This window comes from Anabrus simplex, chromosome 13 (genome assembly GCF_040414725.1).
Source record: "Anabrus simplex isolate iqAnaSimp1 chromosome 13, ASM4041472v1, whole genome shotgun sequence".
NCBI classification, from domain to species: Eukaryota; Metazoa; Arthropoda; class Insecta; order Orthoptera; family Tettigoniidae; genus Anabrus; species Anabrus simplex.
This window is the reverse complement of record NC_090277.1, coordinates 7,853,898-7,871,683: the sequence shown is the minus strand read 5'-3', so window position 1 is coordinate 7,871,683 and position 17,786 is coordinate 7,853,898. Positions and strand designations below refer to the sequence as shown.

General features: G+C 36.7%; 1 long non-coding RNA gene across 1 annotated transcript; it reads right to left on the bottom strand.

Moving 5' to 3' along the window:
• Window positions 1-1,869: 1,869 nt before the first annotated feature.
• Window positions 1,870-8,739, bottom strand: LOC137502854 (uncharacterized). Its single transcript, XR_011018887.1, has 3 exons — window positions 8,648-8,739; window positions 7,849-7,978; window positions 1,870-1,951 (listed from the first exon to the last, which is right to left on the bottom strand). It is a non-coding gene; the product is annotated as an uncharacterized lncRNA (long non-coding RNA).
• Window positions 8,740-17,786: the final 9,047 nt, after the last annotated feature.

Sequence of the window (17,786 nt, the reverse complement as noted above, 5' to 3'; positions counted from 1 at the left end):
TTTAGGACCAATATTGTTTCTATATCCCTGATTTGACTGGGGATTTCTATGAAACTGAAACCATAATTTTGCACCCTCACAAAATACACACAGCCTAACTGAAAATCTACCTGCCTTAATGGAAATAAATTCTAAACTTTTTTTCTCATGTGCATTATTTCGATATGAGGATTAATAAGGCAGATATCATTAAAGGACTGTTTTTCGGTATAAGTCACACCGGACTTAACTCAAGAGCGGGTGCATGTAAAGCGTTACTTCTTTTAAGTTGAAAACTTCTGCACATACTTCAAATATACTTTATATTTACCATCCACCTGTTCAATGTTAGGTTTTGACATCCGTACTATTTCAAATTACCGGAAAAGATGGGGGGTTTATAGGGAACCGAGACAGTGATTTTACTCCCACAATTTTTACAAGACCAGCCTGACTGGAAATTGACAAACCTGGATGGAAATCCATTTATAAAATTTTCCTCATGTGCAAGTGTGCCTGCCATTATAAAAAAAAATACCCATCTAAAATGTGACTGGCATTAGGCATAGTGGCCTTGCTATTACAAAGGAAATTCAAAAACTCAGTGTGACTTTCATTAAGAAAAGGGTGCTGTCATTATGATAACAGTGCAACTCAATTCTGACAAGCAGTAGGGAAGGTGCCTGCTATTATAATAAAAACTCCTCAACTGTAATGTGTCTGGAAGTAGGAACAGGCACCTGCCACTGTAATGAGAACTCATCAAATCTATTGTGACCACGCAGTAGGTAGAGGTGCCAGCCTTCGAAGTGGATAATCATTAATCACTCTCTTCAGAAAATGTTTAAGTCCAAAGCATCCCCTCAATTCTCGATAATAATACCCCACATCTTCCTTCCCGATGCAATCTATTCTTAAGTATATCACATTACACAATAACTTTTGCACACTAACTGTTAATTCAATGATAAAACATTCTTTTGTAACCTGTTTCGCATCTGGCAGATGATTTTCAGTGTAGTTATTCATGAAACATCCTTCCCCGTGATGACATTTTCATCTTCTTAACCAAAAACGATTCCAGTGTATATGTATTTAATGTGGCCCTCAATTCTGTAAATACATTACTTAAGGATTTGTACCGGAAAACAGCAGATAAACTCCTCCATTAGCACAATGAATTTGACAATGCTTAAGACCGAATAAATACTGTTGCCAACTTGCAAACAATGAAACAAGGGGCATTTACATTGGAAACAAAATATAGGAACCTCACCCTGCTGCTTCTGGATAAGCTGAGAGACATGCAATTTCTAAAACTCTTATTCACTGCACGTACAGTAATTTACTTCAATATCCGTATACAATGTAGAATGCCTTAGAGAGGCATGGGTACATTTGCTGATGATGATGCTTGTTGTTTTAAGGGGCCTAAAATCGAAGGTCATCAGCCCCGGTACATTTGCTAGTAATGAATGTAATCAATAATATAACAAGTTTATTTTTATATAACTTGCCAAAAAATAGTAAAATATCCAGTAACAGTAACAAAAAAATGAATCTTATAGCAACTCTGTGCTCAAAAACACTTACAAAGTCAAAAGAATTAGTAGGAATGACACCAGCACCGAAATGATATAACAAAGGTCTTTGCACCAATTGTAACTGCTACGCAATACTTTATGCAAGATCATGGAACAACTTGAAAGAAAAGTGAAAATTAGGTATGTAAACAGGCAATCTCAGAAAAAAGTATATTTTCCATAGGACTATCAATTGTATGCATTGAAATGAAGGGTCAACCACTGATGTCTGTTCAGCCATTTTCTAACTATTTTCATTACGTGATGATGGCTTATAAAATAATGTACATTACCTCAAGAGAGTTTTCCTGTGTTAACTCTGGCTCTGTTAACTCTGACTTGGCTTCTTTTTTCAGAGCTATCACTTCTGATACACGTTCAATATTTTCCTGAGGAAAATAATATATATTAGGTATGCACATAACACACATCTACAAATATAGTCAAAAACAAATTACCTGCCAGTATTACAGTTACTTTCAAAATGTCCCTAATGTTTATGGAAGATTTCTACCAGCAGAGGATTCGGAAAACCACAGGCTCTACTAAGAAAGGCTCACACCTTACATCAGAGAAAGGATGAGGCTGAGAACCAAATATAAAATGAGAAACATTTTCTAGCCATATCAGAAGATATCCTACCAGGAATTGAATTGAGGCCACCTTGCCCAGAATTTGGAAGGAAGCTGTCATAGACATAAACACTGATGGCCGGTTTCACCAAGCTTTGTCATAATATGCTTGACGGCTGTCAAAAATGACGACCCATTTCTTTTTGACGCTTCGTCAAAACCTTTTACATTTCATCATCACTAGTGAGCTGGAATAGACGCTCCGTTTATTTTGACACGATCTCGCATTTCAAAACGACGTTATATCGCGATATATCGAGTTTTATCGTACGTTCGGATTGCCATTTCTCGATTAATAATTGAAGTACTGAGCCGTGGTTGAAAATAGACTTGTTTTGTAATTTAATTTTCTGTTGTAAGAGTGGTCTCAAAAATGGAAGATAATAATAATATTTCGTCAAAGAAGAGAGGATCCAAATTCTCTGAAGACGAGAAGAGTTTGTTCGTGAGTCTTGTTGCCGAAAGGAAAGAGACAATCGAAAACAAGAAAACCGATGGCATAACGTTGCGTGATAAAGAGAAAGCGTGGATAGAACTAGCAAATTGTTTTAATTCTCATGAATTTGTTTGTAAGAGGTCAGTGAAACAACTGAAAATGTTTTATGACAACTTCAAAAGAAGGGCTAAGCAAAAAAGATGCCAGGATAAGGTGAATATGTGGAGTTGCTGTAACCCCTTCATTAGATCAAACATCATCACAACTCCTAGAAATAATCAGGGACCAAGTAGAGCCTCTTCCCAACAACTTGGATAGTGACTCTGCATACATAGGCCTAACCGCATCCAGTAGCAACACTATTGAACCATGCAATGTACTGGTGATGTTTGAAGAAGAACCTAGTACAGAGATCCTTATTCCTAACAGTGAAGAAACGGTCCCGAATACAATCCATGACCTTCCACCATCAACTAGCGGTAGCAAGATATCGTGGGCATCAAGAAACCGGCCTTCTTTTAAGAAGACAAAGAAATCAGAAGCTTTGAAAGCTCGTGAAAAAGTTATTGAATTGTCAGAAGCAAGAAGGGATCTCTGCAAGCAAGAATTAGACATGCTGCAATTAAGGCATAACGAAGAACTAGCCTTAATACACATGAAAAAAGTAACCGAAAAGATTAAGCAAGAAAATGAAAAACTGAAGTGCAGTGCTAGAGGCAAAACTTTCCTTTTATTTGAAGAAACAATAGACTAAATTTAATAATAATAATATTAATAATAATAATAACGTAATAATGATCTACGAATGTGTTAACCTATAAACTTAAGTAACATTATTAACCAATGACTTATTAGTAACAAACATACAGTCACATTAAATATTGCCTGTTATATGCTATAGAAAACAATAGTGTGTGTGCTTGTTTTTGTAATATTAGTGATACAGAACTCGTGTGTTTTAAATGTATTCCACTTTTAAAGCAGTGTTTTAACGGAAATGGTTTTCAACGATTCTGTTCCGATTAACAACTGGAGGACCATCTTGATCAGCTAAGCCAGGTAGGCCTACATTAATTTCCTCAAAGACTAAATAATTCCTGTTAAGTAGTCTTTTTTCTTCTAGATAGTGATGGAGTACTTCATCTTCCGGGGGTTCATCTTCCTTTGTTTGCATAGCAATATTATGTAGCACAGCGGTAGCCACTATGACAGACAAAGATGTTGTTACTGTTGTTTTTAAACCCAGTGATAAGGCCGGAAATCTCCTTTTCCATACTCCATATTGTCGTTCAACAGTGTTTCTTGTCTTAATATGGGCTATGTTGTAGTTTTCCTCGCCTTGATTTCGTGGATTTAAGAATGGCGTAAGAAGAAAACATGTTAGCCGATATCCATTATCCCCTAGGAGATGTCCGTCTTGGATTCTTCCCGTCTCAAATTTCATTCTTATTTCAGAATTATCAAAAATAAAACTGTCATGAACCGATCCAGGCCATCTAGCAACAATATTCCTTACTAGTAAATTAGCATCACAACTAGTCTGTACATTAATTGAGAAATAGGACTTTCTGTTGCGGAAAATTTCTGCATTATGTCCACCAGGAGACAGTATAGGTATATGTGTGCAGTCGATGGCACCTATTACTCCAGGGAAGTTGCTTATCATATAAAAATCGCGAATAACAGAACGAGCTTCGTCACCTTCAGGAAAATTAACATACAGGGGCTCAAGGAACCAATTGCTTCGGAAACTTTTCTAATATAGCGACAAATTGTTGATTTAGATACACTATTCACATCTGCTAGTACCAATTGAAAAGAACCAGTAGCATAAAAACGTAGAGTTAAAAGTAGTTGTTGTATGGGTGTTAACGGACGGTTTCTATTAGTAGGATATTCCAGTCTATTTTCAATTTGCTCTTAAAGTTTCAGTACTACTCTCTTGGAAAGTCTGTACCTAGTTACAAAATTGAAGTCATCCATTGAGAAGAAATGATCATTACGGTCAGAAATTGCACGTTCAGGTCCCAGATTTTCCAATAATTCTATATACAGTAATTCAGCATCAAAGTTGTCTCCCACATTCATGATCTTCTAAATAACGTTCTGTGAAATGCTTTAACACTTCCTGTAAAATGTCGGAGCGCTTAAAACACTTTAAAAGAGATCTATAATTTCCAACTACTATTGAACACTGCAATGTTTACAACACGGACACACCATTTTAAACGAATCGTCATATTTGAAGGTCGAAAATCGCCGCGTCAAAATTGACGGTGCGTTTGACGACCGTCAAAGTAAACAGACATTGAAGAAACGAAAAAATGGACGATAAACGAATCGTCAAAGTTAAACAGTCGTCAAATTCATAAACGAAGCTTGGTGAAACCGGCCATGAATCTTATGAACTGTTTCATATGTCCAAACATATCAATCAAATCTTAGCGGTTGTTTGACCAATTTGAAGTGTTGAAACTGTTCTAAATCTTTTTTTTATTCTCAGCATAGAGTTTGTTTACAGACATTTGAAATATTTTGATCACATTCTCTACTCTGGTTTTGCCGAGCTCACAGGGACTACATACTGCATTGAGACAGTCCTGTTTCAGGTAGCATATTTTAATGCTTCCAGATGTAAATATTAAAAACTATCATGAAAGAAGCAGGCTCATCACAGTCAGTTACCAGGGAAAGATAAGATGTAGTCCAAACCCAAAGCAACTACTGTACAAATGAGAATGTTTTACCACTACAAAGATGTTATGTAGTGTTCTGTGAAGAACTGTGGGGATAAGAACACCATCAGTTTCAGAAGCTCTTTCATGATCTACTACAAGATCATCAAATTTCTCACTTGGATTCATAAAATCTTGTTGGCACTGAAGATGTGGGGGAGGAACTGTGATCAAAAGCTTACATTCTAATATAAGTTCATTTACTAAGAAAAGCGAATTGAAGTATAAAAGTCTAGAATATACTGACGTGGCCCATTCAACACAGAAGAAAGAGAACAGTAGCCATACAAAGGAAAGGATGAAAAAAGATGCACAAAACAGAGAAGGAAATAATGATAAATAGGAAAGAAAAGTTCATCTTTAATGTGCCTTAAGTTCCCAAGGTATCAGAGCCCACTAAGAAGGGGCAGATTTTCTCAGAAATAATGAATTCTATAGTCCTTAGACATTGTTCTCTATGTAACATAGACACTGACATGTATTTGAGGAAAAAAATGAGCTTACCACAAATCTGTCCTTCTAAATGAATTCAACGTCTGAGCAAAATACTAATTTTGAGAGAAATTACATTTGAATTTTGAGATATTTGATCTCTCATATGCCACAGGCAAATCTGCTCTTTCCTTAACACACACATCTCCACATCTCCCAGCAGATTGTGGATGTGAGGGTAACCCTGAGTAATCAATTTGTAAAATAATAGATAATTGATTTATTTAAGTATTTCCACTAAATGACAAGTAAATGTTAAATTTAGACAAGAAGAAATAATTATTCTTTCATATGTAAATAAGGACATAAATTAACATATAGAGGTTAATTTAATAGATTACATTAGTTAGGAAATTTCCAGTAAAATCTGCAACAAATGACATAGTAAATAGGAAAGGTGGAACTAAGAGAAATTGTCGTAAAAATTTTCAAAATTCATAGATACTTGTTATATTATACCATTATACCATAGTCCAAGGATCAATTAATGTTTGGCACCACTGAAGAAGAGAGCAGTGGCTCTCGAAACATGTACGGTAATTAAATAAAATAAAATGTATAAGTATTGACAAGGCGGTGAAAATATTTTACAGAAATTTGAGTACGCTCAGATCTCGGATATGTTCAGAAACCATTCTCTTCTGTAGCACCTGTAACTTAGAACTCAGCAAGCACACATTAATTCTGAGAATATTGTGCATTTATTGCAGAATTTTAGCTTTAAGCAACCCTTGGGCAATATCTCATTCATAAATTAGCATTTCATATTATTTGCAATAGATTATTACTGTCAAGTCACAGTTATTCATTGAACATCCCTCTACCAACTTTCAAGTTTTTTAAAGATTCTCAGGTGCCATACTGGAGTGCAGGAATTCACGTTCATGCTGGTATCACTACAAATATATGCTGGGATAATTCATAATTCGCCGGTGTGAAATTAGCATGTCACCAGTTTACCCTCTGAGCTATCAAAAGAAGTCACTGAACTGAAAGATACACACTCAGAGGATTGCAACGGACTGTGTATACAGCAGCAACAAAAAGCAAGGAAAGATGATGAAAATATCTTCCTTCTACACTAAATATTCCACTGCATCTCCGCCTTCATCAGGGTGTTTGTCTTAGGTGAGTTATACTCACAATAAACTGCCAAGGCAGAATTTTATTACATGCTCACCCAACATTACTAACATTGTAAAAAAGTTTAAATGATGCAAATCATACCTGGAATTTCTTTCTGAGGAAAAATATATTGAGACCTATTGTCCATAACCTAAATCAATTTAGCACCCACCATTTTCTACCACCTCAGTAATTACTAGCACTGCATTTGGCTAACATATGATAGGAAATTATGTCAATCACACAAGGATTCCATTACCAAACCATGCAGAATAAATTCATAACCACGCAGCCTCAAGAAATCCATTTCTATAACCAACAGAGGTAATCAATTAAAAACAGCCAGTCAGTCAATCGGTACTTAATACAGGAAATGCCCTGAAGCCTCGAACTTGAGACACTGCCTTCACAACTTTGTCACAAGCTGCACCTAACCAAAGCTCCATCACTATCAAGCCCACAACATAATTTCAGCCTTTTGCCATTACAAAACATAGAATGCACTGCCATCTCCCTAGCAAAGGCTTCAGGCCAATTGTCCACTAAGCGGCCCTTATCTGGGGGTTTATGCCATCAGAACCTCTTTCCTATTCCCATGGACAATGCTCTGTCACTAGCTAGACCCATAGATGTACATCAATAGTGTCGTTTATAGTTCCTAGCAGTTGGCAGCTTTGTTTAGCACAGTGTGGCATATTCACAGACAAAGAAACAAAAGACAAACCATGCCTAGAAGCCCATGCAGCAAATGGTGACTGCTGGTGTTAATATTGGGTAAGCGCACAGTAAATTTTGCCCCTGCCAAACTTATTCAGCTACTAAGGATTAAATTCTGATCTCTATAAAGTTAACTGGATCAGACTTACAAGTGATGCATTTGTTGTTTCTTCAAGCCAGGCTGGTTCCTCCTTGATGTTCACTTCCAAGTCCATTTCACACTGCAACCAAAGTAGTTAGAAGGTACTGGGGTTGTTGGTTACTCCCGAAGTCTTTACACTGAAACACACGCCAGAAATATATATTACCTTATTGCTGTCATTGCTACTTAGGTTATTTGTCAATAGACTAAACAACAAGCTTGTAATTTAACATGACTGTCAATATTATGATAAGACAGAAAAGACAACCGAAATGGAAACCAAGGAGGCATAGTAAGATGACAAAGTAATATGGAGAGAAGGCGAAAAACAAGTACAAAAACTATTTACTGTATGGAATCAGGAAATACAGGAATATGGATTCAAAATAAGTGTGCAAAAACAGTCTACGATAGCAGTGGTGCGCTGCAAGAGTACCGAAATGAGCACACACAACTAATAACACAGAATGATAACAATAACAGAAATAAAACACCAGGCAAAAAAAAACAAGGAAGGAAACTTAGCCTAAAACCCAGAGAGAGATCTGGAAGGAGTGGATCAGGATACATACCTATACAGTACCAGTCTAATACCCAATAAAAGAAAAACACATCTTAAAACTGAACAACTAAATTTAATTTAGGAAAAAATTAAGCTTTCAAACTGAATTAGCAAAGAGCAAAACTAGGGTTTAAAATCAAATTAACAGAAAGAAAATTTAAGGTCATCTTCAATTAAAATACAAAAAAGGTATAAACAATAACAAGATTTAAATGAGAACAAGATTAACAACTATGAGACTAACCCTGCTTGAAACGTGTTCGGCCGATGCAAAAGGAAAATAGCTGAAAGGAAATGGACATAGCTGAAATGGAAATCACATAACTTGTTAGCAAGCTTAAGTTTTAGATTTTAAATTACACCAGAAATAAATTTAAGAAGAAAATATCTTCAAAGATTCGCAATATAGATGTAATATTCACAAGCTCTGCGACCTAGTTCAAAATGATGACTACGAGAAGCTGTCTTGCTCCAAAAGGATTTTTTAATTCAATGCCAAAACACACCAATATTTAATTCAAGGTATTACATACAGCATATGGGTCAGCCATACCATGATACGCAAATCACTTCCACAAGATACAGACATGCAGGCGTGCATTCCCGGAAACACAAATTAACAGAAACTGAAATTCAAATAAATTCAGGTACACTCTTATTTTCTTTCTTTTAACAAATTCTCAGCCTTAGTTAAGTTCTGCTGGTTCCTAGACGTCCTACTGAGTTTCCGTAAGGAACATCACTAAAATAAACCACTAGTTTGAGTTTATATCAGTTACATTAAAATGTAAATAAACCAGAAACATATCTCCATGAAGAAGCAAAAGAAAGAGACCAAGCATCACTTGGAGTTGAGTTAAATACGCCACTAACACTGTGTATATCCACAGACAAAATTGCCACGTCGGCTGCCATCACCACAGCAACGACCAAACAAGGAGACAGAACAAAGAACCCCAAAACACTGCACAACAATGGGAAGCACACACAATATGAAACAAAAGGAATCAGTTAGATAACATAACTCGAAGAATTACATGTTAATATAAAATTATAAAAGGCAAAAAGAAAATTAGTATTAAAAATGGGATCAGATAATAATTTAAAATTCTTGCAGAAACTCACATGGTAGTTAAACTGCCTTTAACATAAATCTAAAATTAATAATGCATTACATAATATTTTAAAAGGAGATTGCTTGCGTTAATAATAATAATAATAATAATAATAATCATAATATTAAATGTAATAATTCAACTTCACATGAGTGAGACAGTTTAACTCGACCCAAATGGAAATCACATTAGTTGTTACCAGGCTTAAATTTTAAATTTTAAGTTACACCAGAAATAAATTTTAGAAAAAAACATTTTCAAAGACATGATATTCACAAGCTCCGCGACATCGTTCAAAATCATGACCGTGAGAAGCTGGTGTCTTTTTCCAGAAGGATTTTTAATTCAATGCCGAATCACACTAACATTTAATATAGGCACTACTTGCAGTTAATGGGACAGCCGTACCATAATACATAAATCACTCCTACAAGATACAGACATGCAGGCGTGCATTCCCAGAAACACAAATTTCCACTGCGGAATGCCATATCTAAAAATGTTAATGAAGGGAACAACATTGTAACCTCGGTTACAGCGGTGACAAGATGTAATAGAGAAGGAAGAGGGAATATTGAAGTAAATGGAAGAAAATTTGAAGTTGTGGAAAGCTTCAAGTATTTGGGGAGAATAATTGCAGAAGATGGGAAAATAAACTAAGAAAGTGGAGAGAAAATTGAAAAAGACAATGGGTTTTACCAATGTGAGATAAGTATAGTCTGGAACTGGGACATCCCACAGGAATACAAGAAAATATTGCACCCACTGCATTTTGCAACAATGACATATGCAGCGGGTACATGGACAACAACAAAACATGATGAAAGCCGAATCCAAGAGGGAAAGATAAAATTCCTGCCCAGGAAGAGGTGGATGGATATGGTGTAGGAGAGTACAGAGAAGATGGGAGTATGTGTAGAAAATATATTGGAAGAAGGAAGGGAGTGGTGGAGAGATAGAAAACTGAGGTCCTTGATTCACAACTGTACCCAGACGACTGGAAATGGAAAACGAAGAAGAAAAATCTGTTGAAATGGAGGCTAAAATTTATATAACACTGCCATCAGCTCATTTCATTGAATAAATGCCACCAACCTTTATTTAAGTGTCCTATCTTTATTTGTCTGTGCATGTCATGACTAATGGCACAACCAAGGATTGCTTACCAGAGCGCACCTTGAATGGAGTACCGTGTCAAACAATTGGTTTAACCCTACACTGCATAGTGTTAGTGTAGCATTTTCACTACATTATATTCTTCTTCTTCTAGTTCAGTAATATGATAAAAGATGGCAAACCTAGCTATGTATTTAATGTCTTTGAAATCTCTGCTTCCAGAAATTATGCTACAGGGGGCTAAGGGCAATGATTTTTTCCATCTGTGTGCTATGTTGTCTTAGCCTGTCTTAGCTGGACATGTGTCATGGCGGCTGTATATGCATGAGTAGCATTGAAGTGTAATTCTAGGTGATTCGCTGATGATTGAAGTTTAACAAAAATACTGCACTATCCACAATATACTTATCTTTTAGCATAAATGTCTAATAATGTTTAATTTACAATATTTGTTACTAAAAAGTCATGAAATATGATTGTAACGTTTTTGCTACATCATGCAGCTAAGGCATTTATTTTCAGATGCAGGTTTTAAAATTATGGGCAGCAATGACTTGAAGTACTTATTGATAGTGTTCTATTTAATGATTATTTCATTAATGCTCCAAGAAATAAGTCCAAATAATAATAATAATAATAATAATAATAATAATAATAATAATAATAATAATAATAATGTATTGTAATTTATATTGTGTTTTCTCAACATGGATTTGTTTACCTTTATCAAATATATTCATAATTACTTTTGATATAAATGTCTTATATCTGGGGATCAACTGAAAATAAGCATTACGGAAGTTAGCTTGACAAAAGTGTAACACTAGCAACTCTGCAGGCTGTGGTATAAGGAAAGATTGGATGGCCAGACAGTGTCACCTAGTAACCAAGCAAGCTGTGATGTAAGGTGTGCATGGATAGCCAGATATTGTTACCTAGCAACCGTGCAGGCTGTGATGTAAATTATAGATGGCTGGCCAGACATTGTTACCTAGCAACCGTGCAGACTGTGTCGTGAAGTATGGATGGATGGATGGCCGAGCAATGTTACCCAACAACCATGCAATCTATGTCAAATGCCTGGTGGTCATCTGAAATTAGCAGCCGGTGATGGATGGCCATGACCAAGCAGCACTGTGTTTGAAAAAGAACGCAGATTGTTTCAAAGGCTATCACAACCGTTGAACTGCGGGCATGACCTACCCATTTGAGTAAGCTATTATTTTCCAATTCCTTCATTTATTTGTAATAAATCTCTTTTAATTGTTTAAAAATCATTATTTAGTTTTCTATGTTATTATAATAAACAATACTTCCGCTCATATACTGTACTGGGTAACATTTGTACATAAGTAGCCTTCAATGCATGATGTAGCGCTTTTGCACATTCCTGAATTTTTCCCTTTCTTCTCACCAGTATGATCAAATACATCAAAAATATATTGTCAATGTGATGTTACATATCTAATCTCCCTCTAATAATATTTTCACATCAGATTTGTGGGTATAAATAAATTCATGCAGTGTAGGGTTAAATGTTTAGCAGTTTTTTTGTCCCCGAGGTGGTAAGGAACTTGTGTTGAATACTATGAGTGGTGCCTCACTGAATTCATTTCATGGGGGCCGATGACCTTCGATGTTAGGCCCCTTTAAACAACAAGCAAGCAAGAATTCATTTCAGCCAAGAGCAGTGTTTGTTAGTCACTTTGTGTTATTCTACTGTAAAAGTAAACTTACTGCACCAACAGTGAATACTACAATTTCCTACACGTGTAATACGAGCTTCGTTCCTGTGACCAATTGCATCGATTCTTACTCATTGCCAGGAAACAGATTACTAATTAAAAAGATATCTATTCAGGAAACTATGGTTAATTGTATTTTGTATATTTCAACATACGGTACACTACTTAAGTGTTCTACGTTTACTTGTTCTGGCCATCACTGGTTAATCTCTTGATATAGTATTGGTTTTACTTTCAAGTAACTGTATTTTACACTTTCCAGAGCTAGAATGCATTCCTGAAGACTTTTCTTCCTTTGTTGCTAATAGTATAATATCGCACTAACACTTCAAAGGGAAAGGGCTAGGATTAGGAAGATTAAGATAAATTAATGAGAAAATGGGGTAACCACAGTAACGATTTGTAGGGCTGCCGATCGCGGAATTCGAACCCACGCCAACTCACCGCCAGTCGCCCCAAAAGAAGATCTTTGACACAAAATAATTATCAGGAAATATGTTACAAAAAAGAGGCAGCCTACTGTGAAGTAAAACATGAGGACTAAACACTGGATATAGCTGTTGTGGCGTAATAATGCGATACAGAAGAACCTCCATAACAACAGTGATATACCAAGAATTCTACATATTCCGATAATATTACAGATATCCTAAACGGAACAACTCTCAAGATTTCGAATCCTTCTTTTGCAGCCTACAGTGTAGAGAAAAACTCAACATTCACAGCATCACTTTCAATTCGCACTCACATATAAATAGTATATCAACACAATAATTACAATTATACACTACATTTTGTAACTTCTTTCTGAAACTACCATCTAAAAATCAAATTTAAGAAAATTAAAAATATTAAATATAAAAATATGTAGGCCAACTGAGAAATCTTCGTGTTAACTTTTACGGTTCCCAATTGAGATCTATAAGTTTGGCAAAAGTAAATTATTGAAACTTGAACATTACCGACAATATGCTAGAGGTTGTGAACACACTGTAAAATGATAGAAATCACAATTCCTCAATGAAGAAAATCTGTAACACATCAACGGTTAAGCTGTACAACTGGCTAAAACGCGCCCTGTATGAAAACATACCTGCCACTTCGAAACAAAATCAGATATTTTAATGTAGTTTAATCACTTAAAACAAACGCTTGAAGAACAAAATTGATTACTATCATTCCGTAGCACAGGCTAAATTTAGAAAATTATTTATTACCACTGACAACACCGAAGTATACGACACTTCTTGAAAAGAGCAATCTGTGCAATGTGGCGCTATGCCTGACCGTTGCCTACGAGATATACAAGGCCGTGACATAGCTACTAATTTGTTGCTGGAAAAGCGGCCCGATCGTGTTCACGGTTTGGCCGCTAGATGTCAAGTTTCCGTTCTGTTCTTGGCGGACTTCAACATTGTGATATGCGGAGTAATTGTGATGCTATGTTGATTTTGTGCAATTTATTGTGGATATTGTTTCTGACGGTGAGTGTCTCTGAGGTTGAGAAGAAGGTGCACTGTTGTGTACCTCTCTGTATTTCGGATGACACTAAAAAAGCATGAAAAATGACGTTCCATAGTTTCTCTTCCGAGTGCGTTTTAAGGGAGAAATGGATGCAAACTATGTTTAGGCAAGGTGATATAGTAGGATCTCTTTAGGTACCTAGCAATTCTTCTCATAAAACAGATTTCAGTTTAAGCATATCAATCAAATTCCTTCTGTTTTCAAACAGGAAAATGTCACTTGCAGGAAGCGTCCAGCTCCCAAATATGATGTATTGCCATCAAAATTTAGTAAAAGTTCCGATTCGGATAACGATAAACATACCATATCATACGAAAAAGGAGTACAAGTCTCGTTTCTATATCAAGGAAATTCTACGAGTATCTCTGTTAAATCTAAAAAGTATACGGATGAGAAAATTAAATACTAGATTACAGAAAACAATCTGTAAATTGAGAAGTAGGATACGCGTAATGAAATCAGAAAATACGTTTTACGGTATCTGAACTTGACCAAAATGCAAACCAAATTGAAAAGCATGTTAAAATTGTTCATTTAGGTGCTCTATTCCTGTTAGAACGAATTTAATTTTATTCTTCTTTCTTCATCCCTTTACCCTCCAGGTTCGGTTTTTCCCTCGGACTCAGCGATGGATCCCACCTCTACCGCCTCAAGGTTAGTGTCCTGGAGCTTCAGATTCTGGGTCTCGGATACAACTGGGCAGGATGACCAGTACCTCGCCCAGGCAGCCTCACCTGCTATGCTGAACAGGGGCCTTGTGGAGGGAAGATTGGAAAGGACAGGCAGGGAAGAGGGAAGGAAGCGGACGTGGTCTTAAGTTAGGTACCATCACGGCATTTGACTGGAGGAGAAGTGGGAAACCACTTAGAGGATCGCTGAGGTGGGAATCGAATCCACCTCTACTCACTTGACCTCCCTCCAGCCCATCGTACCACTTTTCAAAATTCGTGGCAGGGCCGGGAATCGAACCCGGACCTCCGGGGGTGACAGCTAATCACACTAACCACTACACCACAGAGGCGAACACTAATTGAATTTTAGGGGAAGAAAAAAGATAAATACGGTGAAACGACGCTAAATATTTGCGTAACGGGCATAACATCGCTCACCAAACAGCGGCTTCAATACAAATGTCAAAATATCAGATGTGCGGAGGAAAAGATTGGATCGCTGATAATTGGTGAAAGAGCGATTAAACCCAAAGTTATTTATGACCGCAATCTCGATCCGCTTATCGGATACTCTGAGGCACAATTAAAGGAATCGGTAAGAAGTGACAAACTCGCTATCACATTTCTCTGCTTCTTTCGTGAGTTACTTATTTTGTTTAAGCATATTGTAAAAAATACGTTGTAGAAAATAAGTCAAAGAATTGCTCTTGGTCTATCTTTGATCTCATATCTGTTTGCTGCCTTCTGAAATTACTACTTTTAATGAATTTTTATAGTTTTTCATATTCGAACGTGTTGCAATGAGCGGGCGAGACCAAGGTCTGTCTAGGGAGGTCTGGTCACGATACCACAATCCTTTGCGGTGGCGGCCATATTGGGTCTCAAATATCGTTGTTATGTTTGCGTGCACGATGTAATGATGTGAGTTATTACTTGTATTTTGAAAGAAAATGGGATACTGTGCGGCTCCAAATTGTCAAAATAAGACAACTGACGGAATTAGAGTGTTTCGCTTCCCGAAAGTTAAGCAAAGGAGAGCTCAGTGGGTACAAAACTGTAGGCATGCCAGATAATTCCGTCTTGTGCGCGGTTTTGTGAACTTATACACTCGTATTACTCCTGAATAATACAGTAATATGTTTGTATGAACGATGTTTTATATTTATAGGTATTATTATGTATTTTCTTCTAGCATAATTTTGAAGAATCGCTATTTGAACTAAAGAGGGCCGATAGACGGAAACTACTCAAGTGGAATTCCATCCCAAACATTTTCAACGTCCCTAATCCACCCAAGTCTTTGACATATTATAGGGAACCTCCCAAAGAAAGGGAACTGTCTTTCAAAATAAGCAGCCGGGCTGAGTGGCTCAGTCGGTTAAGGCGCTTTCCTTCTAACCCCAACTCGGCAGGTTCGATCCTGGCTCAGTCCGGTGGTATTTGAAGGTGCTCAAATACGACAGCCTCGTGTCGGTAGATTTACTGGCACGTAAATGAACTCCTGCGGTACTAAATTCCGGCACCTCGGCGTCTCCGAAGACCGTAAAAGTAGTTAGTGGGACGTAAAGCAAATAACATAATAATAATAATAAATAATAATCAAAACAAGCAAGGAAAGTAACAGGAAATGTGTAATAGTAGTATTGTAGTTTATGAAAAAAATTCCTTTTCATGCGGCTCCATGGCTAAATGATTAGCGTGCTTGCCTTTAGGTCATAGCGGTCCCGGGTTCGATTCCCGGCAAGGTCTGGAATTTTAACCGTAATTGGTTAATTTCGCTGGCCTATCTCTTCAAACCAACAATTTGTGTCCAGCTTGTCATCATTACAACAATAATTGTTAATAGCAGTCTTTTACGGTACTGTAGTTACTATTTACAGCTATATTTCATTCACCTTAAATGCTCTATGGAGTACATTATCTGGCTGGACAAATACTTAAAGATCACAACCCTCGCACTAACCAACTACTGTAATTTAACGTACCGTACCCTAACACAATATCCTAATGTAATCCCTAAAATAGCCTAACCTAGGTTACCTCAATAGTGACTGAATTTCTATTTCTTAAGGAATCGCGTCTACCAATGGCTGTAATTTTCTAACCTCTATTATTATTATTATTATTATTATTATTATTATTATTATTATTATTATTATTATTATTATATGCATGAACGTTAGGACTCAGTTGTGAGCCCCGTGGTCGCCAACCCACGCTCCCTAGTTAGGAGCTCCTGACGCCCCTTTCAGTCACCTCTCATGACGGGCAGGGGATACCGTGGGTGTTATTCTATATCCCCCGCCCACAGGGGGAAATCAATTTGGGTTGTGACTACGAGGCCCTTAGCTGAGTCTTAACATTGCTTTCACTTGTGTTAGGCTCACACCTATTCTATCCCATCCGACTTCGCCTGGTCAACACTTGTTCTTTTCCGACCGCGACGGCATTAGCGCATGCGAGGTCAAGGAAGTTTTTCATTTCCACGCACTTTGTGGCCTTCATCTTTCTTTTGCCGATACTTTCATTTTTCGAAGTGTTGGACCCCTTCCATTTGTTTTCTTCTGATTAGTGTTTATAGACGATGGTTGCCCAGTTGTACTTCCTCTTAAAACAACCGTCACCACCACCACTTGGTACTATATAGCTGCAATAAACTAGTTAAGAATAGCTAAGAACATCACCCTTGTTGCACATGTGCAGAGTATTTTTGCCTTAGAACCCAAAGAAATACCACATGAATGGATAACAACAGTTACCATACATAATTTAATGCACTCAACTCAAGAGGCATTCGGTGTTCGTCAACACACTGCGGTAACCCCTTAGAAACGCAGTATCGGTAATTACTTTCTTAATAAAGAAAACGCTGAAGGTAATTTATTACAACTGTCTTTTAGTACTTCAAGTTCAGTATTTCTTGTACCGGTAATCATAATATGACACAGGTACTGTACAGATTTCTATGTTTCTCTCAATAAGATTACGTATTTGTCAGCTGATATAAATAGGAAACACTGCAAGGAAGTAAAAGAGTAGGACATGAGCTTTCCTGTTGATTCTTGTTTCAAAAATAAAAAAAAGAATTTCAGGCTCTGCTAATTATCTTCCTATTCAAAGAGCTGTGAATGTATTAATATCATACATGAACAGTACATACCAAATTAAAATCTTTACGAAAATTAGTTGATGTTCTGTTTTATTCCAATGCA